This window comes from Megascapheus bottae, chromosome 20 (assembly GCF_031878675.1).
Source record: "Megascapheus bottae isolate mThoBot1 chromosome 20, mThoBot2.hap1, whole genome shotgun sequence".
NCBI lineage: Eukaryota > Metazoa > Chordata > Mammalia > Rodentia > Geomyidae > Megascapheus > Megascapheus bottae.
Window position 1 is genome coordinate 13,399,076 of NC_143528.1, and position 27,740 is coordinate 13,426,815.

At 35.8% G+C, this 27,740-nt stretch overlaps 1 protein-coding gene across 1 annotated transcript in view; it reads right to left on the reverse strand.

The window, feature by feature from the left end:
* The window catches only part of Dlc1 (DLC1 Rho GTPase activating protein), a 337,813-nt gene extending 327,981 nt beyond the window's left edge, over positions 1 to 9,832 (reverse strand). Inside the window, exon 1 of the mRNA XM_090353987.1 lies at positions 9,627 to 9,832. The gene's annotated coding sequence lies outside the window, so the exon portion shown is untranslated. The remainder of the gene's footprint in view (positions 1 to 9,626) is intronic.
* Positions 9,833 to 27,740: the final 17,908 nt, after the last annotated feature.

Consider the following 27,740-nt stretch of genomic DNA (forward strand, 5'->3'; position numbering starts at 1 on the left):
GGGGTAGGGTGGTAGCCTTGAGCTGTAGAGCTCAGGGACAGCGCCCAAGCCGAGTTCGAGCCCCATGACCCACAAAAAAGAAAAAGAAAAAGAAAAAAAAAATCTCTGAATGTTGGTTCAAATGCTACAAAAGTCATGAGGGAACTGTCTTGGGCTGCAAAGACAGTTTGTATAATGGTCTGTAAAAGAAGTAACATCAATCCTGAATTAGAAGGCTTTACTTAATGCAGGAAGAGACTAAGAAATGAGGAATAATATACTTCATTGATAAAAATGCCTATCACATTCCATTTGCAATACTTTAAGAGATATACAGCTGCTCATGCATCTTGTTATTTCTACTAGTTAGCACACTCGTTTTGGTAAAGACTAAAAGAGTCTATAAAATTCCTCCCAAGTAATATATCTAAGGAACAAGTCTATATTCACATTCAGCCTTGTTTCTGAGGTGGGGGCTAACGAAGTTCATTGTCTCCACGAAATTATGAAGATCTACTTTCATCTGTTCAATCACCAGCATGTCTTTGGTGTGTATGAACTCTAAACCCTTCACTCAAGAATTCATGTACATCTCAAAGAAGATGTGACTATGATAAAATACAGGACAGATCTTCAAACACTCAAGTTTCATTCTCCATTGATTTTTAAAGACTTCAGTGTGTGTAGCTGGGTTCAAATTTCATCATAAACATTTAAGTATAAGAGAAAAATCAAGTGGATAGTCAAGGTCAGAATGTACATACTGTTCAGGTAAATTTCTTTTGGCTTTGAATTTTTCAAATCTCTAGTTGAGGGACACAAGGCATACTAAATCTGATTAAAAATGGTCTAAACCGAATGTCATTCCACAGTGGCTACAGATGGTAAGGGAAACTCTGAAAGAGCCTTCAGGTTCAATGTGCATAGGGCTGCTAGAACAAAATGTGGATTGGCTGGTTGATTTCAGCTATAAGCAAGAGGAGCTGCTCTACCAGAGAGGTCATTTCAGTCTATTGAAAAGGAATCTAAGTCCTCACCAAGAAACATCAGGCAATTTTGACTAAGCACATGCCTGAAAGGTAAATATTCTCACTCTATAAAGATTGGAGACGTTAAGGAATGTACTAGAATGTTGGTATTCCTGCCTGACCAAATATCTTTCTGGATACTATTTGGTTCTCTGTGAGGTTTGTGGCCATCTTTGAAAATGGCCAGTGTTCACATTTTCCATGTTGGAATTCAGTGGTGCTTAAAAGAAAATATAAAGTCTCTGAATTCCATGCATAAGTCATTATAGTGTGGGAGGTTTTGGAAGGTGGAAAAAAACGCAACGCAGCAGGCCAGAAAATTTCTGCTTTCATGGGCAAATCTGGGTTATAGTAGGGTGGTTCTGTTTTAGATACAAGCTAATTAAAAAAAGCTAATTAAAAAAATGCCAAGTAGTATTACTGTATCATTCTTAAGCCACATTTACATTTAAGTTGAGATGGAATTCTGATTTCATTTCTTTCATTAAGGAGAAATACAATTTTATTAGTTTCTTGGGGGAAAAGAATACAACATTATGCTGTTGAGACCTTAAAATAAGATTAACTTATTTCACTTAACCTTAACAGATAGCTCAGTATTTTTATCATGACAAAGGAAGCGGTTCAACAAGTCCTAACACAAATGAACTGAAAAGAGATTGCAATTAAATAGATAAAGTTTAATGGTGTCCCTTCCTTCTCCTTCCTTCCTTCCTTCCTTCCTTCCTTCCTTCCTTCCTTCCTTCCTGCCTGCCTGCCTGCCTGCCTGCCTGCCTGCCTGCCTGCCTGCCTGCCTGCCTTCTTTCCTCCCTCTCTTTCTTCCTCCCTGCCTCCCTCTCTTCCTTAATACCTGCCCCCCCCCTTTTGATGTTGTACTTGAATTTAGGGCCTGGACACTCTCCTTGAGGTTTTTTGCTCCCTCCCCTCCTCACAACTAGCACTTTACTACTTGACACTTCTGGCTTTTTGGTTGTTACTTGAAGATAAGAATCTCAAGAACTTTCCTGCTCAGGCTGTCTTCCATCCTTAGATCTCACCTTCCTGAGTAGTTAAAACTACAGGCTTGAGCCGCTGACATGTGGCCATTATTTCCATCCAATTTTGGTTCTGCGGAACTTTCTGATTCATTTTTGTCAATATTTTGTATTTCTTCTTCAAGACAAAACATTTTCTATTTTCTAATTATTATTACATTTTGAATACCCATTCCATATCCTGTGGCCTGAAAGATTGAACACAACAAACTTTCCTGACATACTTCCTATTTAAATTTTGATTTCAAATATCAAGAAGGAATCATCAGATTATTGACAATGGCATGACTCAAATCTACCCCGGAAAAAGAATTTTTTCTTATGAATTCCTTACTAGGCTGCATCATTTAAAACTATACTTCAAATGACTGGTCAACTTATTTTTTTTATTTTTTAGTACTTTATTTCCTAATCCTTTTCATGCAGTTTCATTCAAAATGAGCTCAGTTGCTAGGATCTGAATGGAGGATTTGGAAAAGTGTGGGTCATTCTGGGGTGTTGAGTTTATGAAGTGAATTTCCATGGGGAAATTTCACTTCTAAAATGTATGTGTCCAAACTTCACTGAATTAGTGTCACTAGAGACTGTATGCATTTCTAGTCATGCAAAGATTCTAGAAAATATTCAAACTTGCTTTCTGTAATTTTAGGACTTAGGATGTGTAGACACAAAGTGACTTCAAATTTAGTCTTCAAGTTAATATTGTAATACCACACTTTAACATATTTCATGACTTATACTACACAGTTTTAAATTTAATTTAAAAAAGTCAGAATGTCATTACACATAAACACATTCATTGGAGTTATTCCAGTTCATTGACTTCTGCTGGGCCCAGTTGGCTCACATCTATAATCCTAACTACTCAGGAGGCTGCGATCTGAGGATTTCAGTTTAAAGCCAATTTGGGCAGGACAATTATCTCCAATTAATCACACTTATAGTTACACACACACACACAGACTTAGACACACATACACAGACACAGACATACACACACCCTAGAAACATTGAAGTGGAGCTCTAATTCAAGTGGTAGATTATTAGCTCAGGAACAGAAACCAGGATCCAAAAAAAATTATTTATCTCTATGAGATGTCAAATGACTATGTTCTACTTTATACTTTCCTCTGAAATAAACATACACATTATAATTTGTCCTGCCAATTAAAAAAAAGAGCCTGGTAACTTGTTGTGTTTATTCTATAGTTTGAGAGTAAAAGGCAAAAATGAAGTCCAGCTGAAATCAAGTGTATATTATTATAGAACTGACAGTAGTTAAATCATAATCACAATTAATCAAGCACATAAAAATATACAATGTGTGGAAGATATTCTGCTACACATAGAATTAAAGAGATAAATAATATGGCCCATCATTATTCTCAGATTGTAGCAATTTTATGAGAGAAACTCATATTAACAAAATTTCTAAGTCCTATTATGGCCACAACATCACCAATAGGTATCAATATCACAAAAATTTTAGCAAGTGGGGGAGTTATTAGCCAGCCAGCCTGCCTGCCTGCCTGCCTGCCTTCCTTTCTTCCTTCCTTCCTTCCTTCCTTCCTTCCTTCCTTCCTTCCTTCCTTCCTTCCTTCTTCCTTCCTTTCTTCCCTCCTTCTGGCCTTCCCTCCCTCCCTCCCTTCTTCCTTCCTTTCTAAGAAAATAGTGTTGGGAATATGGACAGGTTAAGTAGACATTCCAGAAATGGAACTCTATGAATGAAAATTTCAGGTCCTCTGTACTAAGTTCTCTGATTCTCCAAATTTACAAATATAATGGAATTTTAGCTATAATTTTCTAATTGTGGGATGGAAGAAACATTCTTTTCTTGCTGTCTTCAAATTCTTACTATTCTATAAAACATCTCTGAGAAAGATAATGCAACAAGTACTAGAGAAAAACTATCTCTATGGAGGCAGAGTGAAGTTTTTCAAGAACAATTTGGAGAAAATAGAAAGGAGAAAGTTTTCAATGAAAAAACTTTCCAGAAAATGCTTCAGAACTAAATTTTCACTCTGAAGAGAACGCATGGATTTCAAAACAGAGGAAACAAAAACTTGAACAAATTGCAAAATAATGATTAGCCAAATAGAATAAGTCTCATTTATCACTTTTTCTCTAAGACACATTCAAGGACCTCCATCAGTTTTGGTTTACAAAAGAAAAGTGAAGAATATCCTGAATTTAAACCATTCTTTTGGTGTTAACCTAAAATATATACCTTACAGTTTTCACTAAAATTGGAAAGCTTTCTCTGAGTCCTGGCTTCCAGAATAGAGCCACTCTGGGAATTGGGTGCATCTAGGAATTAACCCTTTCACACTCCCAGAAGCCTGCTCATTAGAAAAGAGAAGAGTTTTGCAAAATTGCAAGCTATTATTCCAGTTGTGCTCTGCTTTTATCTTCAGTTCCCTGAGTACTATCTAATTTTGTTGTAGGGAGGAGTTCAGATCTGGCAGTATTTGACTTACCACCCACTTTAAAGTTCAAGACAGTCCATTTTGCAGCTCTTAGTATTTTTTAAAGCTCCTCATGTATAATTTGAAAGAAGTCAGGGAACATTTCAGAATACTATATTTTCTGCTATTGTGGAGACACTTCTGGGGATATATTACAAATTACTGATTTACACAACTCACGGTTGCTATAGTTTCTATGCACTTGAACTTTCTCTATTTTCTCAATGGTAGCATTCTATCCTATTGTACTTTAGAAGAGTTCAAATAAATCCATTAATAAATAATCATTAGGATAACCAATGCAGAGTATTGTTTATTTCCTGAATTTCTTTCTGAGAATTTTTCATGCAACAAGAAGTAGGCTTCAGTCAAATTTCATATTTACATTTTAGCTGCTTCCCGACTTTAAGATAACAGTATATTGAAATATGGTTTGTCTCATTATATAAATGGTGTTTCTGTTTAACAAGGGACATGGGTTATACTATAATATCATCATCATAGTGCAATGTGGCTTCGGTTAAGTGGTCACTTTATTTTTAGCTTTGCTATCATTTCTAAGAACACTCTCACAGTAGACACAGCAATCGCTAAGTGTAAATAAGAGATATGGTGACATCAACACAGGTGCTTGGACAGCAATGTGACAACAGAGAGCTCAGCTTTTAGTCATTCTACAACCACAACTTTCACTGAAATCAGGAACCGGAAGCTGTGAACTTAGTTCAGTGTCCTACCAGACGTCAATGCCTTTGATATCCACTTTGTATTCCATGGTTAATATCTGTAATATTATCTACCTAACTACATGACCTTGTTTTTATTTATAGACATTTAATAAGTATTCAAGTACTATCAAGAGCACTAGAGACTTCTGATGATATGATAATAGCAATAGTAAAAATGTTTGCATTTATGCGTGGCAAATGCATCAGGTACTATATGGGGTGCTATAATACCTATGTTAGTAATAACACTAAAAACTCTTCTATGAGACAGATATTATCATTGCCCTAACTTTATAGAGATATGCTGGCTGGAGTAAGCAACCAATTCAGTATCAAATGCATTTTGGTGGGCAGGAATTATTATATTTTTTTTGTGTGTGAGCACATGGTATCTATTTGAAAACCATAACATTCCCCTGTACTCCACTCAGATGGAGATGTCTCATGAGCTTTTCTACATTTCTACCCAAGCTGGCTGTGAATCATGATCCTCAGCTCTCAGCCTCCTGAGTAGTTATGATTGTAGGTATAAGCAAGCTGCAGGTGACCAGCTAAAGAACTATTTCTATTCTGATAATTTGAGTTGTTTGCCTAAACTCTATGTATGCCTCAGTGTTCTCATATCTTATAAAGAAAATAACAAAAGAAAAATGTAAACATAATAATATGGAATTAACATACTACTTAGTTACTATTATATGTAGAGCATGTAGTCAGAGGCACATTATGCAAACACTCACTATGTACTAAGTGACATCATGGGTACAGAAATGGGGATGGTGATGATAGTGATGATGGTGATGATGATGACATCATAAGAAGGATTTATTGGGAGTCCTTTGATTCATCTTTGACTCTGACTGATCTTAGCTGCAGAGCCAATGGCTGAGTATGAGCTAAAACTGTCCCTTATCTACCATATAATTTCAATTTAAATGTGATTAGAAAAAATAAAAGAGAAAACAGTAATGCAAACAAAGAAGCATCAGTGATATAGATGAAATCACAGTCAATGTTCCAACTTGGCCTAAGATATTATCCGGTGTATGAATTGCCTGTGGATTGTAGAAAATCCACCAGGGTTCTGTTCCTGTTGCTTTATGCAACTTTTAATTCCAAACAATTTCTGGTAACTCATATTTTTGGTTCCCAATGAATTACAATGTCACCTTCTAAGACTCTTATAAACCTCTGTCCCCAGCCTCTGATGACTTTTGTCAACATTTTATTTCCTTCCTTTTCAACAATTCTTATTTATTATTACAGGATGTGTGGAAAATAAAATAGTCCAACTCCCACAAAATACCATTCTTCATCCCTATTTTCCATTCCTTTTCTTTTCTCTTTTCCTAACATTTATTTCACCAACATTTATTGACATTCAGATATTGACAATTCTTAATATGCTAGATATTTTGTGAATTGCTACAAATAAAAAGAAACACTAAATTGATCTTTGGTCTTCCTATTTTTGTCTATAACATTTCCATTATTAGCACTGATTTTTCTCTTTGATTTATTTTACATTACTTAAACCCTTGGATGTTTCAATGTAATATGAGTACAAGCTATTCACACATTCAAATAATGGTCATTTTCTTTCCCATTTATCAATCTCAGTTAAATGGCAAGTTCATGCATAATAATGTATATGATACCTTATAGATATTTTCATATTTGAACCAAGTTCATTTATATTGACTATAATTCAAGGAGTCAAAATTAGCAATGTTGGGTCCAGGAGTTTGGCCTAGTGGTAGAGTGCTACCTAGCATGCATGAAGACCCGGGTTCCATTCCTCGGTTCATATTTGAACCAAGTTCATTTATATTGACTATAATTCAAGGAGTCAAAATTAGCAATGTTGGGTCCAGGAGTTTGGCCTAGTGGTAGAGTGCTACCTAGCATGCATGAAGACCCGGGTTCCATTCCTCGGTTCCACATACATAGAAAAAAGTGGTGCTGTGGTTCAAGTGGTAGAATTCTTGCCTTGAGAAAGCCCAAGGACAGTGCTCAGGCCTTGAGTTCAAGGCCCAGGACTGGGGAGAAAAAAAGAAAATATAGAGCTAGGCACTGGTGGCTCACAGCTGTAATTATAGCTACTATGGAGGCTAAGGTCTGAGGGTCACAGTTTGAAGCCAGTCAGTGCAGACTAACCCAAAATCAGACAGTCTCATCAAAGAAAGAGAACTATAGACCCACTTCTTTGGTGAACATTCGTGCAAAACTTCTCAACAAAATACTGGCCAACTGACTTCAACAACTCATCAAAAAAATTATACACTATGATCAAATAGGATTCATCACAGGGATACAAAGCTGGTTCAATATATGCAACTCAATTAATATAATTCATCACATCAACAGGAGCAAGGACAAGAATCATATGACTGTCTCAATAGATGCAGAAAAGGCATTTGACAAGATCCACCACCCCTTTATGCTAAAAGCTCTGGAGAAACTAGGAATCCATGAACATTCCTCAGTATAATAAAGGCTATATATGACAGACTTAGCTAGCATTATACTTAAGCCATTCCCTCTAAAATCAGGAATGAGACAAGGATGTCTAATCTCTCTATTCCTCTTCAATGGATAGCATTTTCAAGACCTAATTTTAAAGAAAACACCAGAGTAGACATATAATAACTTCTATGCTTTTTCCTAAATATGACAAGTTATTCCTTTAATTTTTTACTGAAGATATAAGAAATAAAAATAATTTTTATTTGAGAAAATTGTATTTCTCAGCTACTTTGATTTTTTTTTTCAAAGAAATTCCACTACTTTTTCTTCTGTGTCGCCACCAACTGGACATGATCATGCTTCATTCTGTATAATTATGATGAGCTCAAGATGCTGTGCTATGGAGATATATACTATAAAACGCTGTGGTACCACTGATATCTTTTTCTCCTAGTTATTGGATTGACCTTGAACATGTCACTCTCAAGTGTCTTTTCTCAGCCTTCCTCTTGATCAACTCAAGGCAATGTCAGAAGAGGTGATCTATTATGTCTTTTCCTTTTTTGATGTTCCAACATATAGGAATTGTATTAAATCTCAATTTAGATATGTCAGAACTTATCTTGGTGCTGAAGTCTGACTCTAAGGCCTCATATATGATAGTAAATCACTCTTCTCCTGAGTTTTTCCCCCTGGTGCCCAGAATCTCATTTTTGACACTTTAAATATGACTTTTCTCATTCTCAAAAGTCTTAAGGAAGTTGTTACTGAGTAATTACATTTCATCAATACAAGTTATTCTAATATTGAAAATAAGAATAAATCAATAGCATACCAAATATCATTATGTACTATGTGATAGCTTATCTTAAAATCTGTGCCTAGTTTCTAATGATCTGATAATGAAAATAGCTCTTCAGCATTCATTTATATAGTATTCATCAAATAAACTTGGAAATGTATCTGACTATTTATTTTTTTATGTATCTACCATTTCTATTACTTCTAAATGGTAATGATTTTCATGCTAAATATTCAGAAGTATAACAACATGTTTGGTATTAGAAATCTGGGCCTTTTAACAATTATTAAATTTCATCACTCATACATTATATATCCAAACATTATGGAGATCATAACCTGGTAGAACTATAATTTTATGATTGCAGAAAGTATGGTTATAAGTTCAGTTTTCATAAGATTGTGCTGGTTTAGGCTGCTTTAAAAATAGCAACAAGTGCCCTTTTCATTGATATTTACTTCAATTATTCAAAAGACACAAATTGAATCTGTGTAGGAAATCCAGGGAATTTAAATCATCTTCATTTCTCAGATTTAAATTTCTGAAAGTGAAATCGAATAAGCTAGGGTGGAACTAATTTCTGAAATTTCATGCATCTACATTTTAAACTGATAGCTTGAAGACGAACAGCACAATTATGATATTATGATATTATAGTTCAAACTGGCTTGAAATAATATTGAAGAATCCCATCTTCGTCCTTTTAAATGGGGCACAAAATATTCGTGGGAAACTTACGATTAAGAAAAACTCACTAGGGCTCTGCATTCAAAAGAAGAGGAAGGAAGAGTTCCCTGACACCTCCTGAGTGAGAAGATAACATTCAATTCATCTTATGCTGTGGAATAGGCAAACAGTCCTTATAGATCTATTACTAGCAAGTCAAGGATTCTTCCTACATTGTGGAAGAAAACAGCCAAAACCTATATGGAGCCTATTTTAGGAATGACATTTGGCTGAAACTATTTTGACTCACAAGATTTCTCCTTACGGAAAACATTTCTCTCTTTCAGATTTCAGGGCTCAACTCTAAAATCTAAGAAGTCACCAACTCAGTGCCAGATGCTGACATTTCCCACCCTCTACTTCTTCAAAGATCCCTCAAAGCATAAAGACAGTCTTACCTAGACAAGGAAGAGCTGAAGGCATAACCCAGTCCCAAAGTTTAGTTAAGAAGTCCAGCCTGTGAGTTAGCTTCTCCAAAACATAAGTTCACATTTCGTGGTGGAGATCGTGGCTGTATTCTATGCAGTTGTAGTGTGTGATTCTCACACACACAATAAAAATCCACCCTCTGCAGCTGGAGCAAGTCTCCTCGGCTCAAGCCGGATCCTGTCAAAGGCGTTTCTAGTGACTTCTGTCTACTAAATTCAGACTGATGTTTTGCGAAAGGGGCCTCCACAACCAGGCCCAGATTGCCTGGAAAGTATTTCCTGCCTGGGAGAAGTTTGCATGTGAGAAACACTGCAAGAAGTGATGGGAGGGGGAGAGAGAGCGAGCTGCCTGAGCTTAGGAGCTCTGATTTTACACAGAACCAAAGTGAGTTTGTCAAAGCTCTTGAGGTGATTAGCTACGTCCCAGAGATTTGCTTATGAAAAAAAAAGAGAGAGAAAAGAAAATTGTTCTCCCTCCACCTTTCTATTATATTAAATGATGACACATAGCTCAAAGTGTTTTTGCTATCGCTCATGTCCAAAAATCCTTCCAAAAGAGCAAGCTGAACTGAGAAATTTAGTACTGTAATCCTTCTAAATTCTAAAATGAGGGTTTCCCTCCTAACAAAACTTAAAATTCAAACTGCTGGAGTTCTATATTCTGTACTTGAGAAAAGTCTGAGTAAATTCATCAGAATCTAGTAAATAGGACTTTTTCTTCCAGTTCTCTACAACACCCCTCCCCCCAACAGATTTCTTTCCAGAATCAAAGTAACTTATACTACAGCACATACAGTTTTACCTCTAGTCAGAATCCTCCAGAGTTACACAAATCCAGGGCTGCAGAAGCAGAAGACAGACTCCATCTTGATCATATTAGAGTCCTGCTGACATTAAACACTTTCCACTGGCCTCCGTCTAGCCTGACAGAGACCCTGAATCACATCTTTAAAGTGGCTCATGGTATCTGCATCCTTCGTCCGACACACATTTTGTGAACTCTCATCTGTTTATCTTTGCTGCTTACTTGTGCCTCTACTGAGTAACTTCCTCCTGGCTGCTCCAGGCTGGGAACTTGGACTCCCATTTGGTTTTGATTAAAACCAGACAGCCAACTCTGGAGAATTTAGAGAATAAGCTAATGGAAAACTGCAAGCATGGCTTTAATTAGTACATCAATTAATAATAGATGTTCGCTTGTCTTATAATAAGATGTCACAAATGCAAAGGCAGAAGAAGCTCAAGTGAATTCAGGAAAGAAGGCATTCCAATTCTTACTCCTTTATGACCCAGAAGTTTCCTTAGGGAAAGTTGAAGGAAAGAAGAGTGGTGGTGTGGCTTTGTGACATCTATGTTGTGGCTGAGCCACTGGGGCAGCTTCATTGTTTATACCAGAGAAGCAGGAATCAGCATCTCTGAGTTTAATTATCTTGTTTGGCCGAGAAGGCTCAGTAATGTCTCCCTTCTATTTTATTTACAATCAGTGAATTTTATTGCTATTCACTTTTTTTCTGTCGGATTGATGATAAGATGAATCTAATTTGTGTGGGGAGGTCTAGGTAAAAATTGCAAATTTTCAGAGTGTTTCAACAATTCTACATGCATGAATCATTCTAATTTCCATGTGATAAATGATAACATATAAGGAGGCACACGAACTATTAACCTTGTTTTTTCCTAACATCTTTTCTGAAATTATAAGCTATTGTCATTGTCCTCGGCTTTAAATTGTAGAAAAATGTGCGGATCATTTGTTATCATGATGGTTATTGTTTATGTACCTTAGGAAAACATTAAGTGATAAGTCAATAAAGTATAATATCATAGCCAGTGGTTCTTTCTAGTTAAAAACCTCTCAAAATTAATACAAAGTCTGATTTTAGAGACACGTCAAATTGCAAGATTACTGGTATACATGAGTTTCAATAAGAAAAGTATTCAAATGAAAACATGTTGGGAAGGCAAGTGTGGTGATGTGTGATTGAACTTCCATCACTTGGAAGAAAGAGGCATCATTATTTTCAAGGCCAGTTCAGGCTATCTAACAAGATCTTGACTTCCAACCCAAAACAAACAAAGAGCAAGCAAAACATAATAAAACAACAACAACAAAAATTCCCACAAAACCAACCAAACAAAACCCAAATTATTTGAAACAGTATGAAAAAATTAAGTGACAACTGTGCTGTTAAACAGCGAGAATTGTTAGATTAATATTCCCATGACGTTATTCCCATCTAGTGTTCCCAGTAATGGTGTGGGGGGGAGGGGTGAGGGAGGGTGTGCAAACCAATACTGAGGCTTGAAATCAGGAGGGCCAATACCCCTTAGTGTTTTTGCTCAAGACTGGTGCTCCACCACTTGAACCACATTTACACTTTGAGCTTTTTGCTAGTTAATTGAAGATAAGATTCTTGTGGTCTTTCCTTCCTGCAGTGATCTATCTGTATTTTCATTCCTCTTTTGCAGATAAAATATAGTTGGAGGCCGGGAGTTTGTCCTAGTGGTAGAGTGCTTCCCTTACAAGCCAGAAGTGGTGCTGAGGCTCAAGTGGTAGCCTTGAGAAAGTCCAAGGACAGTTCTCAGGCCCTGAATTCAAGCCCAGGACTGGAAAAAACAAAATTAATTGGTAATTTTCTGTCAAGTGATGGAATATAGCCAACACCAGTTCTATGTTTTCTGCTTTATGTTTTCTTCTGTATGTTTTCTTATGTTTTCCTTTCATAAAGTCTTTTCAGTTTAATTTATTAATTTAGTTAATTTAATATCTGTGTGAAAGTGGAAAGGCCTCTTAAATTCTCTGAGTTTTAGTTTAATCCTTAAAAGTAGAGAGGATTGCACATTACTCATAAATTAGACAGGACAATTAATGTGCACATATATTCATATATTTATATTTACTTCTCTAAGGAAAATGCTGGAGCAGAATTAAATGAGAATTAATATAACCTTTCTACAATGGAATGTGTATATATTTATTCCCATCTCTGACTCTAGTCCTGTTTAATTGCCTGCTCACTGCATTCAGTAACTTCAGCCCACCTCTACCATCAGATAATTGGCTTTGTTTCTGTTGACATTGGCCTAAAGAAACAAGAAAAAATTCTGTTCACATACATTTATAAAACATATTGGCAAATTTTCCTTAACTTTCTCTTCTCTAAACAAGCACATCATGTGTCCTTCTTCCTAGAAGGACAACTTCCTAAATCTTTAATCATTCTTTGTTATTTTTTCATCTTCAGTTGCCAGATTCCAAACTAAGCTCAGAACTTATGTTCTCATCCAGCCTTACCAAATATGTGTATAAAGATAAAAATGAGATAACATCCCAAGTACTTAACTTTGTGTCAGTCACAGAGAGGGGTTTAAGTTATTTGTCCTCTTCCTCCTCTCTGTTTGTAAATCTAAAACCTTCTCTTGGGGTATATATATACAATGGAATTCTACATAGCCAACAGACAAGATAAAATAATGGCATTTGCAGGGAAGTGGATGAATCTAGAGCGAATCATGTTGAGCAAGATAAGTCAAGACCAAAGGAACAAAAGGCGCATGGTATCTTTAATATGTGGCTATTAGATCCAAACAGTACAAGAGCAAGGACTCAATATTTGGGTACCCAATGCCATGGACATGGTATTAGAAATATAAACACAACTACATAGGCATAAAAATTTATGACTCTATAGACATAATGTTTTATTACATAGATTAATATGTATCTATGACATGCAAACCCTCAGCCTAATTTTAATTATGTTCTAAAATCTAAGTGTCAGTTATTGTATATAGAGATTCCCTTCTGGAAATCTTGTTTGTTAAATATGTCTTTTGAAATATGATATAAAAATCAATGTTAATAAATCTTTAATTTTAAAAAATGTTTCCCTAGGGGGCCGGGTGTTTGTCTTAGTGATAGAGTGCTTGCCTAGCATGCACAAAGACCTTGGTTTGATTCCTTGATACAACATACATAGAAAAAAACCAGAAGTGGTGCTTGTGGCTCAAGTGGTAGATCTAGCCTTGAGACAACCCAAGGAGAATGCTCAGGCCCTGGACTCAAGCCCATCACTGGCAAAGAAAAATGTTTGCCTAGGATACTAGGCTAGATCAGTTAATAAATATGGAATAAAGGCAGGCCTCGTGGCGCAATGGTAGCATGTCTGACTCCAGATTAGAAGGTTGTGTGTTCAGAATATGGAATAGTGAGTTAAGGAAACAGTTCCAGGATAGGAGTCAAACTCCAAAACCAAACTGTATCACTATGTGAAAGCTGCTTAACCAGTGTAAGGCTGAGGTTTAGCCTCTAACTAGTTTTCAAATTTAAAGCAGCAGATCCTTGGAGAGCCTTTGCATCTTTTGGCAGGAGTAGTGTTCATTATTAGTGTGCTAGTTCTAGGGCTTGAGCTTAAGGTCTTAGACACTCTCCCTGAGCTTTTTGGCTCAAGGTTGGCAGTCTATCACTTGAGCAGCAGCTCTACTTCTGGCTTCTTGCTGATTAACTGGGGATTAGAGTCTCACAGTCTTCCTTGCCCAAGCTAGTTTTGAACCATGATTCTCAACTCTTAGCTTCCTGTGTAGCTAGGATTATAGGTGTGAGCCATGCTGTCTGGCTATAGAATTAGTTCTACTCTTAGGTTATTATTTATTTGATTTACAGCTCTCTTTTGAATTCCATGTTTAGAATTTCTATCTAGTTGTCAATGAAACAACAGTTACATTGATGGGGCAATCATGTGTTGTTCTGGGGAGAAAAGAGTATCGGAAGGATTTAAAGTTAAAGATAAATGTTCATTACTATGATCTAAATATTTGGTCTGGTAAGGTAGTTGGCTGGCTGGCTATCAGTTTGTTTGTTTGTTTTTTATTGATTCCTCCTTGCTAATTTTTAGAAAATTTGAATCTAAACATCTACAGATTTGGTCATGAGTCTAGTAAACAGTAACCTTTGATGAGACAAATAGTGCAAAACCTAGATACATAAGACCATATAGGATGAGGCTAAATGAAAGGATCTCCAGGATATAGAAACAAGCGCTTTATCTTGTGATTGTTGTTCGTAATGAATTATGTTGTTTGTAATGAATTATGTTGTTTCTCTTCTCTTTTGTTGCCCTTTGGTTAATCTCATATTGTTACAGTATCTGACTTTGTTACCTGGCATATTGCAGACAATTTATTTGTTTGTTTAAAATGGGAAAGGGAAAGGGGGAAAAACGAGATGATTGGGCGGGGTTGGGGGAAGGGATTGGGGACAAAAATATGAGAAGGAGTATTAATGTGTGAGAAGTAATGCACCTACTATCTGGCGAATATAGCTGTAACCCCTCTATACATTATAATAAAAAAACAACAGTGGTTTGCTTTGACTTGAGTAGCAAACCTCATTAACTCAGCAACTCAAATCACAATTCATGCTTTTGTGAGAGGTTGAGCTTTTTTCTTCCCATGTTCATGAAGGAATAGTTTTATAGCAGTTTCATAATAAACTTGAGATTAATACCAAACACAATGCCTCCAAAAAGCCTACACATTCTGAAAGTGCATAATAAATGTAGAAATAATAACTGCCCATGAAAATTAATATTCCAAAAGCTTTCACAGGTTTGCTTATGATTTAGTAGAGTTGCTACTAAAGGAACAAAAACAAGTTGACAAGATTTTGACTTAATATTTTGTCACTGGAAATTATTCTAATCCAATATGTGGTGTGGAAATGTGAGTATTTTGGTGACTATAGATATGTGCTTTTCTGTTTGTTAAAGTTATTTTATGTGCACTAGTTCTGTATGAAATGGAAAGGTGACTATAACTAGAAGCACTAGAGAACATATGGTTTTAGAAGCTTAAAAATCTTTCTGCTTGTTCAGTAAGGATGAGGATAGGCTTTGCAATTGAAGTGACCATCCCAGACATATCAAGAGAATCAGTGTGAGTGCAATGGAAAACAGGATAGAGATGCAGAAAGTGCACTCGGGTTGGTGATAAGGAATATATTAGGTAATGTCATCTTTACATTTTAATTTTGATTCCACAAAAATTGGATTCTTACTATGGCATTGTGTTGAAGAGTGACCATATTTAGGGAGTCCATTAGGAGGAGGGTGGGATTTGCAATAACATGAAAATCAACCCAGAGTTAAAGCCAGTCTTCTATGAGACAGACCAGGATTTTAATTTAGGATATACTACAGTAAGGATGTCTGTGAGACAGTCCTAAGAGCAAGGCTGAGGGTTCTGTTGGATATATAAACTGGAGTTCACTAGAGAGATTATGGCTTAAGAAATATAGTTGGAAGATTTAACCATGATTATATGGAATTTAAAGCACAAGATAGTGAATGTAATTAGAGTAAGTCAGAGGACAAAGTGCTCATTGACCATTGGATTTGATGAAACACATGTCACTGTTGATAATGACAAGTTCACAGAATCATATGGTCAAAAGTTAGAATAGCATGTCTTAGAATTCTAGGACAGAAAGTGGAGACACAAGTAGAGTCAAACCTCTGTAACAGTTTACTGGAAAAAACAAATGCCATGGAGTAAACAATAAATGCCATGGTGGCCATTTGGGTCCATGAAATATATTCATTGGATGAAAGAATATTTTTAATGCATGTTTTCCAATGTGGGTGAAGGATGAGAGAGAAATGATGGAGCAATTTCTTGACAAGGAGAAATGGGATAGGATCTAGCTGGTAAGTACTGACTTTACATAGAGCAGTGTGACACATACAGGAACTTCAGTGGTTCTGACATTTCCTGATTCAGTTACTTTTACTCAGCAAACCTCAGCTAGCCACTACTAGCATGTTTTTCCACTTGTATTTTACTTAAACAAGTACTGTGATGTTATTCTTAATCATGCATATATTTTTTTATCTCCAAGACTATTGTTTTAAATAGATGGTATCTAAGGATAAGCAACAGAAATGATACATCTGCAGATGCACCTCCCTGTGTGATTCTTTTTTTTTTTTTTTTTGCCAGTCCTAGCCTTGAGCTTAGGGCCTGAGCACAGTCTTCTGGATTTTTCTATGTATGTGGTACCGAGGAATCGAACCCAGGTCTTCATGCATGCTAGGCAGGCACTCTTACCACTAGGCCAAACTCCCGGCCCCCTGTGTGATTCTTTATAGAATTCCACCTCCTCAAAAAAAAAAAAAAAAGAAAGAAAGAAAGAGAGAAAGAAAGAGAAAGAACTCTACCTTTCATATAGCCAAATAAAGAAGACGTTTTCCCCTGGGACATATATCAGCTTCCACCTTTTGAAGTTTGAAAAAACAAAATGATACTGCTTTTGTATTACTCTCATCTGCAAATAGTGTATTTTTTGTTTCCATTTTTTTTAAGCTATAGGTCCTCTTGCCATTTTTTTTTAAAAAGTTTTTCCTTGTTCATTTACCCTTTGATTCTTCCTTGCATTGATTACTTCTGGCAGTTCTTATACATATATTAATTGCTTTACTGATGCTAACAGTAAAATAAACATATTTAAAGTGAACAATTTGATTGGAGTTTGTCAAATATATCTACCTGCGATAGCATCACTACCAACAAATATATTTTCTTCATATCTGTCTGACACCTCCCCTTCTTGTTTCTGTCTTTCGCTCTACTTCCCATCAACCCCTATTCTCTGTCACTGTAAATTAGTAGGTACTTTCTCCAGATGTTTGGACATGAAATCACATGGATGTGTAACCTTGTTTTTCAGGCCTTTTTCTCTTAGTGTAATTATTTAATTATTTGGATACCTACTTGTATCACTTGGTTTTGTTTTGTTTTTTAATTACTTAGAAGGCAGGTAACTAGGTAACCAGCATATTAACACAAAACTATGTATTCCTTGGCATGAAGTATACTTTTTTCCCTTTTGTAAATTTAGGTTTACAGTTTTCAACAAAGCCTCATGATTTTCCCTATCATGGTTTTGTGTGTTTTCTATGAGATTTATAAATCTTCCTGCTACTGCCTGTCAGAATTATTTTCTAGATTAAAATAAAACATAAAGTTTTTGCTTATGCACTTCAGTTATCAAGTTTCTACTTCATAACAAAAATAAAAAATTTTAAACTTGAAAATCAAATTTTAATGAAATCATTCTTGCTATTGTGAATTGGAGAAAAAAATGTATTGGACAGAAAGTAGGAAAAACTTTGCCAAGATTTTAAATGTTAGAAAAATAGTTTGAAAGAATTTTTAAAACATGTGTCTTATTAAATTTCTTCAATCATTATGTTAGAAGATACAATTTCACTATAAAAATAATCCTATTGTGGAATAAAATACAGCAGAATTTCTTCTGTTGTATGAGCTACTAGTAGGCCAAATAGAGTATTATTAAGAGTTGCCAAGTTTTTATGTAGACAAATGAGTCACAGAGACACAGTAGCTTTTTTATTTAGGATCTTGCTGAGCTACAAGTTTTTTTAATGAGTTAAAATAATGTTTTTGGTCTTGTGTAAAAGGTGTGAGCTAGCAAAAACACAGATATTTGATTTTAAAGTTTAGAACACAAGCAACTGAATATGTCAAGTCAACTTGAACAATAGGCCATTGAACTTGGAGGCAAGAATTCCTTGGGTGATAGTCTCAGCCTGTTTTCCTTGGGCTGAGCAATGGTAAAATTGTTCTGCTATTACCATTCCTGCTCATAATTGTTTTAATATAAGTGTAAATAACTTTCTCTTCTGGATGGAAACTAAGGAAGATAATTCTTTCCTTAACAGCAAGGAATAATATAAGACATAGAAACAAATGGAATGAATTAGGAAAATATTGATAAAATGAATCAAGTAGTTTAGTTATCTTTACACTATTTTCTACAATTCTAAATAAAAAAACAAATTAAACAACAAGTGTTGTACAATGATGTACAAGCAACATTATTGTTAGAGATGCTAAAGAATATTGTGACAACTACACTTTATAATCTGATTCTGTGTGTGTGTGTGTGTGTGTGTGTGTGTGTGTGTGTGTGCTGGTATTGGGGCTTGAACTTAGGGTCTAAGTGCTGTCATTGAAAATTTTTGCTCAAAGCTAGTGCTTTACCCATCCATTTCTAGCTTTTTGGTGATTAGAGAAGAAAGAAAGACCAAATAAGTGGTAGTGCATCAAACAGAAGAGTTTCTGCATGACAAAGGACATAGATAGCAAGATAAATAGAAAGCCCACAGCATGGGAGAAGATCTTTACTATTTATGCATGAGACAAGGGTCTCATGGCTAAAATACACTTAGAAACTCTCAAAAGAATAACAATCCAATGACTAAACTGGTTAAAGACCTAAAGAGAGAGTTTTCAGAAGTAGTAAGAATGGCCAGTAGACACATAAAGAAACCATCTCTAGCCATAAAAGAAATGCAAATAAGACAACATTGAGATTCCATTTCATCCCAGTTAGAAAGCCATTATCAAGAAAACTAACAACGTGTTAGCAGAAACGCGGTCAAAAGGGAACATTACTATACCACTGGTGGAAATGTGAACTTGTTCAACCACTCTGAAAAACAGTATGGAGGTTCTTCAAATGACCCTATGACCCAGCAATCCCACTCCTGGGAATTTATCCAATTGACCACAAAGTAGACCACATTGAAGCCACAAGCACAACCATATTCATTGCAGCATTGTTTACTATAGCCAAGATATGGAATCAACACAGATGTCCCTCAGTGGACAAATGGTTGAAAAATGTGGTATCTATACACAGTGGAATTCTTTTCTCCCATCAGATATAATGATATCTCATTAGTAAGGAAATGGAAAGACTTGGAAAAACATATAATAAGTGAAATAAGCCAGACCCACAGGAATATAGGTTGCATAGCTTCCCTCATTCATACTAATTAGAATGCACCAATAAATCTACAAATAAATACAATAGATGATAAAAGACAAAAAAATTACATGTGGACATGATAAATTAAACCAGACTCTAAATGTTTACATAGCGAGACCAAAGGAGTATATTATTAGAGAGGATTACAGGGCTTAATATGTATATGGTCATAAAAAATGATGCTTACTGAAATGAGCTCCAAGAAATAGAAACAAGAGGTTTCTTATTTTAGTTATTATATGTTTAATCTTGTTTCCCCACTTTTGTCATTGTGTTTGATTGTCTCTGTAGCTTTTGTCTTATATGTAAATTTATCTTTTGGAGAGGGAAAGGGAAACTGCAGACATATGGGATGAAGGGAGAACTAATTCAGCAGTGATGCTCACTAGACACTATGTTGAAAATGATCTATATAACCTGGGGAGAAGAGGGTCAGGAAGGGAAAATGCTAGGCAAAAATAAGGAAATAGGTGGCCCTGGTCAAAAAGAGAAGTATGTAATACCTGACATGTAACTGTAACCACCCTTCATATCATCTTTACAATAAACATTAGAAAAAATAAAATAAAATAACATAAATAAAACTCTTTAGGACAATGAAAAACTAAAATGATGTTCATTGAAATGAACTTCAAGAAAGGGAAATAAGGGTTTTTTGTTATTCATATTTTGGCTTCCTTTCTCCTTTCCCATTGGTTTTGTTTTCTGGACCTTTTATCTTGCATGTAAGTTTATCTGATATGGGGAGGAGAAGCACAGAAATGGAGGAACAAAGAGTGAATGAATGCAACAATGATACTCACTAGACACTATATGGAAAATGAACTACACAAGTTGTAGAGGAGGGGATCAGGAGAGGAAAAAAAAACAGGGAGAAAACAAGGGAAGAGATGATACTGTTTAAAAAGAAATGTACTCATTACCTGACCTATACAACTGTAAACCCTTAGAATATCCCATTTACAATAAAAAAAGAGTCTCCTAGACTGTTTTTGACCTGGCCACCTTAAAATCTGCATCATTAGATCTTAGTCTCCTGAGTAGCTAGAATTACAGGTATCTGTCATTAATCTGATCTGACTTGCATGGCATTTCACATTAGTTTATCTTCCATTTTCCAGGAAGGTTATTTCAAGATTTCTTCACAAATCTTCGCTATTTGAAGGCAACCCCTAATGTCTGCTTTTCTGTAAATACCTTCTCAGATGATCCAGAACTCATAGTGAGATCAAGTATTCTATTGCCTCCATTCACTTATATTTTGGAGGATTGTAAGGGAATGACTACAGGCATACCCTAAGAATATTAAAAAAAAAACACCAAACACTTACTTGGCCTAAAAGATGACACTACTCAGTCACAGGAATGAAAAACTACATTGCAGATTCTAGTTTTTCTTTTAGCACAAATATTTGCTAATTTCCTGCTAAGTTGAACAAAAACCATCTTTCCTTTATATGAGTTAAGGCTCATACCTTATAAATCTCTTAACAACACAGCTTAGAAAGCTAAAATAAAGGGATGACATATGACCAGTTTATTTACAGTTGAATATTAGTTTAATTTGATCTTTTTGCATCTATAATTACTGGAAGGAACTGGTGTGTAGATTAGCATGAGCTATGGAGGAAAAGGAGTGGTGAAACAGCAAATGGCACTTTGAACAGAAAGCTTTTCTGCATACAGAAGTTGAAAAGCTGTAATGTTTTTCTAGAAATATTAGGACTTGAGTGAAATCTGATGAGACGTGAGGGATGGAAGGCAAAAGTTAAAAGAAAAAACATCTTGCAACCTTATCAGTGGCTGCACTAGTATGTCATTTTTCTATGTTCCTATCATGGTTTCCTTTCATATTATTTCCTGGATTCTGTGTGATACTTGCCTACACAGCTTTTGGTTTCCTTAGCGCTTCTATTAACACATCCATTTTTTTTTAAAAAAAAGAGGAAATAGAATTATGAGATAATGCAGAAAGAACTTACTATTTAATTTAAAAAGTGCCTTGCAATGAAACCACAAAGGAAATACCAAGTTACTTCTCCAGGAGATGGAGGAAATTTGTAGGACAAGCTTCTCAGTTTCTGGGGAGTTTTTCTTTCTTTTTTTTTTTTTTCGTTTTGCTTTCTTTCTTTCCTTGAAGACATTTCTTTGTATCTTGGCTGTCTGTGTGTGTGTGTGGTGTGTGTGTGTGTGTGTGTGTGTGTGTGTGTGTGTGTGTGTGTTAAGTGTGTGTGTGGGTGTTTCCAGATATGTGATGCTGTGTCTTTAGCCAGACCACATGTGCATGAGTCAGAATTTCAGCCTGCATTTTTCTTAAACTGTGAAGCTCTGGGTGTAACCTAACAAAACCTGGCAGGTTGTCTGAATAGTTCTTTCACCACTTGACCTAATATGTAGTAAATCAGATGACATATTGTTCCAATTTTACATTAGTTCTTATATTTGAATAAAAAATTGCAATCTCTTGGGATTTTTTTAAAATACTAACAATATATGGTTATAAATCTGAACTATTTAATGTTGGAATCACAGAATGAAGCTTACTTGGCTAAAAATAACTTTATATATAATTATTGTGGCATACACTATGACTGAATTGTGTCCCAATAAATATTCATATATTGAAGCCTGAACCTTCCATGAAATGGTGTTTAAAGATGGTGTCTTTAGTGATAGCTAAGTTTAAATGAATTTAGGAAAATAAGGCTCTCATATTGAACTACTGTCCTCAAAACAAGAGGAACTAATTAGAACTCCCCTCTACCATGTGAAGATCTTGCAAGAAGATGGCAAGGTTGCAAACCAGAAGATTCTTTGTGAAGAGCTAAATTGTTCAAGCACAGTGAGGCTCAGAGACACAGCCCAGGCTCTAAGTTCAAGCTCCAGGATTTACCAAAAAAAAAAAAAAAAAAAATCCTAGGGAAGAGTCAAATAAAATGGGCAATACAATATAATTTTATTCTTTGTTTGTAGTGAATATTAGTATGTACAATGATAGTATCAGTCATTCCCAGGTCAACGATCTCTAAGCAAGATGAATCAAAACATTCTACTTGCTTATTTTTAGAAAAGCTTATCATATATCCCCCAAAATGAATAAAAATACACCACATTTCTTTCATATTTTTCTCCAGTCCCAAGTGGATTGAATGTAAGGCTTTATGTTTGATAGTCCAGCTCACTACCATTAGAGCTGCCCAAGTTTTGTAATTTTAAAATTACATCCAGTTAACCTAAACTTTCATGACTAGTGCAGTCCTTCATCTACTTGGTTGGGCTCTCTTCTGAGACCTGAGGATTAAGTTCAAAGCCAGCCTGGGCAGAAAAGTCATATATATGCTGGAGTGGATGAAGTAGAGGTTCAAGTTGTAAAGCTCTAGCCTTCAGCAGAAAAGCTCAGGGACAACCTCCAGGCCTTCCAGGACTGGAACACAAGGGTAAACACAGACACAGACACACACACCTCAGGCAGAAGCCTAAGATATCCTAATGTTACTTTCTCTAGGATGTTAACCAATGTTTTGAATTCATTAAGGTCTAATTAGAGTTGTACAAGGTTTTGCAAATTCAAAGGCTTTCTCACCTTTCTTCTAAGCTCTTTGCCTAAGGCTGTTAGCACCTAAATACCCAGTTGAATAGATAGAATAATAATAATAAAAACTTTCCCTAGGATATGAAACCATGCCTTGAATTTCTTAAGGCCTAATTAGAATTATAAAAGGATTCATTAGAGCCAGTGTGGTGGCTTATGCCTGTAATCCTAGCTATTCAGGAGGTGGAGATCTGAGGATCAAGGTTCAAAGCCAGCCCAAGAACTAAAATCAGGAAGACTTATCTCCAATTAATCTCTAGAAAATGGGAAGTGAGGCTGTGGCTCAAGGGTAGGGAAGTAGCCTTGAGTTGAAGAACTTAGGGACAATACCCAGGCCCAGGGGTAGGGCAGTAGCCTAGGCCCAGAGTTCACGCCCCATGACACCCTCCCCCCCCAAAAAAAAGGATTCATTAGAAATACAGAAGGCTTTCTTACTAGTCTCTTAAGCTCTTTGCCTAAGGCTGAGTCCTGAAATACCCTGTTAAATGGATAGAATTGGAATGGAACATTGGGTGAGGGTTGAGTCTTAAAATAATATTCTGGGCTGAGTGCTGGTAACTGGTAAATGGGTACTCAGGTGTCCATGATCCTGCTCAAAGTTATAAGTGCAGGAAAGTAAGAAGGATTCATTTCTAATTAACTACCAAAAAGTTGGGAGTGAGGCTGTGGCCACATGGTAGAGCCCTAGCTTTGAGCAAAACTGCTCAGGACAGCAACTAGGCTTCGATTTCCAGGCTCAGGTACTGGTGTGTGCATGCACACACACACCCCCCACACACAGATTCTGTCAAAGTATTACTTGCTGTTACCATGCTACCCTGTCCCTCAATGTCCTCCTTCTGCTCCCTTGCCTTGAAACATTCATGCATCTCAACTCCTAAAAGGAGGAAAATATAATTTAAACCTGTCTCTAGGTGGCCTGAGCGGTCTCTAATTGTCAATGGTGAGTACAAGACCACTAGGGAGGATTTATTAAGTTGCTTTTTGAAAAGACAAGGTAATGGAGGCTGAGAACAATTAATTAACTTGTGAGTGTTCACAGGTAGGAATGTATGAGGCTATTCAGTTCTGCAGCTTATAAACAGCTAGTATGTCATGATTGTATGTAACTTTCCCCTTGTTAACTCTCATCCTTCCATCTTTATACAATTCAACTTGGCTATGTACAAAAAACTCCTCTTCACACCAACCTGAAATTTTCCAATGACATAAACCGCAAAACATAAAAGTGAATAGAAGGAAGAAGTATGTGAAGTGCCAATTATTCATAAATTACATAAAATGTTTCTGATAGCATAGCCTTATACAAAAATTTGGAAGCATGTACATGTCTGCAGAGCCATCCCAAAATGAATATATGAATGACACTGCTAATATGAATCAAAGATGAAATTATTGTTAGGTATATTAGGAGCTGGGGAAAATGAAGAAAGAAAATACAACTTTTATGGATTTAAAACTCTGCAGAGAAGCATTGTTTACCATAGTTAATATATAGAATCAACACAGGTGCCCCTCAGTGGATGAATGGATCAAGAAAATGTGGTACTTATACTCATTGGAATTCTATACTTCCATCAGAAAGAATGACATTGTCCCATTGATAAGAAAATGGAAAGAGACTGGAAAAAAATTATATGAAGCAAAGCAAAGCAAAGTCACATAGGCTACATAGTTTTCCTCATTTGCAATAATTAGAATCTATGAATCTACAAGTAAACCCAATGGGGAATAAAAGACAAAAAGTTACACAAAGGAAGATATTCTTAGGAGAGGATCAAAAAGGCTTAAGAGTTACATGTGTATGATCATATAAAATGATGTTTATCAAAATAAACACCAAGAAATGGAAAAGAGGCTTGTTTTAATTTTTGTGTATTCCTCCCCCCTTTTGTCACTGTTCTTGATTTCTGTACCTTTTATCTTATATGTAAGTTTATCTTTTGGTGAGGGGAAGGGGAAGCACAGAAATGTGGGACAAAGAAGAAATTTATTCAGCAGATACTTATTCATTAGACACTATGTTGGAAATTAACTATAAAACTTCAGGGGAGGTAGAAGGCCCAGGGGGGAACAAAACTGGGAGAAATTAAGGGAATTGGTGACACTGTTCACAAAGAAATATAGTCAATACCTGACGTGAGACTGTAACCTCTCTGTATATCATCTTTACAGTAAAAATTTTTAAAAGACAGTGAAACTGTTAAAAAATAATTGATTAATCAAAAATGTGCAGAGAAAAACAAATGCAATAATTGTTGCCAAGGACTCTTTGACCCTGACTTGTGTAGCAAAGCACTAAGTGGATCTTGAGAGTGGGAAAGAAAGGCAGGTCTTCTCTGAGCACGAAGATGAGCAAAGGGATGAGGCAGGCTGGGAACCATGGACATATCTATTTCTTAATACTCTGCTATTTCTATTTAGAAAGTTTTACTCTAATACAATAAAGAATAGGAATACTTTTACCTAAAAAGAAACTGGAAGTGACTTGTAGAATTACTGCTAATTAGACTTGGAGTATGCAATGGCTTGAAATGCCAAATGGCATCAATAATGATGACATTCGAACATGAATGTCATCATGCAATAAAACACTTGCAAAGGAAAATTACAAACCCATAATAAATGGATTTCTAGAAATACTGAAAAATAAATCGAATGTTTTTGAGAAGAAGCTGTTGGTGATATTTCTCAGTGTTCTCCATTAGTAAAATTTCCATAACAAGCAGAAAAGATATTAACAATGGAAACATACACACTGAAGAAAAGTGAAGTTGCTTTGAAGCTTTGATGGCATTTTGTGGTTTCAGATTAAGAAACTTCTTTAGGCCTTGGTTTTTTTCTTTAAAAAGAGTGAAAAGATAAACTGTTAATTGGAACTTCCATTGAGCATGCTGTAACTTTCATTTGCACCATTTTCTGGAGACATAGACCATATTATTTCACTTTTTGTGGGTCATGAAGTTGAATTCTGGAGAGCTGAAGAAGTAAGTACTAGGTGGTGAGGACCAAGAATCAAAATCATGTATTTTTTAAAAGTAATACTAAAAATCTCCTTCATTACAGGTATTTTATATGATAAGTTTATAAAATTCTGATTATGTCTCCTTTCCTTTTTCTTAGCTATCACATCTGTGATTTAAATACAGGTATGTTTCTAACAGTGCTTCTTTGATACATTTTGGTATCCCTTTTACTTAGTTCTTATGTGGCCTAATGAAACCAGACAATATCTGCTCATTGCTGGAGGTGCAGAATCCCATTGTTGTTAAACAAGAACTTTCTGAGCTCTTCTACCCTCTCAGTGTCTACCTGTAGCTCATCTTCTACAGGAGAAGTTTGGGCCTGGGTATCACATCATTTGTAGTTTAGTGTTGAAGGAAGTTTGTTCTGCCACTAATGAAAATAACAAAAAGGAATGTCAAACAGTATCTCCCTCCTGATACATCAATGATGTAAAGCTAAGACATTGGTCACACTTAATGAGTAAGAAGTATATTTGGTATCTATCCTGGATAGAATGAGAGTATAGTTCCACAGTGAACAAATAGAGGCTCCATTATGAAAGGTCACAAGGTAATGTGAGGGAGTAGGGAAATCAAAGATAGTATGATTATAACCATGGAGCTGAATTAAAGAACTCAAAGGTTCATTTTAATTTGGCCTAGAGTGGTAGGCAAAACATATATGTCTTTTTAAGAGCAGCCATTCTTAAGGAGTAATGAAAATTTAAAGGAAGAGGCATCTTCATGTCTAATGGGAGCATCTCCTTAATATGCAAAGTCAAAAGGCAATTACTTGCATCTCTGCTTTTAATTATTTGTTTCTTGGGCTTGAACCAGGACCTTGGTGCTGTCCCTGAGCTTTTTGTGCTCAAGGCTTGCCACTTGAGCCATAGTGCTACTTCTGGCGTTTGAGTGGTTACTTGGAGATGAGAGTATCATGGCTGGGCTGGCTTTGAATCCCAGTCCTCAGATCTCAGCCTCTTGTGTAACTAGGATTATAGGTGTGAACCACTGGTACACTGCTCTCACCTCTTCTTTTAGAAATGGACAGCCTGAGGCTCTCAGAGGTTAAGTAACTCTCACCCCAGCAGGACATTGAGTTACAAGGAAAATTTGAATCCAGGTTACTTTACTTCTACTGCCCCAGAAGGATTTTTTATTTCAAAATCATGAATCCTGTCTTGTGCAATGACCTAGTCTCAGGAGTTTTTTTTCTTGGACAGGATATTGCAAGACATATGGCATAATGAAATAAATCATGCATTTAGAGGATATTCCATGTTCTTTCTTTTAATATTTTATAGTTATATAGTACTAGACCTCTGTACTTCAGAAAGCATCAGCCATTCAGTACTTACAAGAATCTACTACAAATGTTACTGTATTTTTAGATAACACATTATTAGCATACACTGTTGCGGATGAGGGAATTTTTCAGTTGGAAATTGTAAAGACTCCCAAATTACTACCATCTTCTTGTAAAGAAGCCAGTATATGATAATAGGACCTATAAAAAGTGTGAATGATGAAATTAAGATTGCATATTTCTGAATCTTTAAGCTTCTACTTTAAGCACATTAAGGTTTAAAATAATTATCAGCAGATTAACCAAAAAGAGAACCCAATAGTCTGCAATA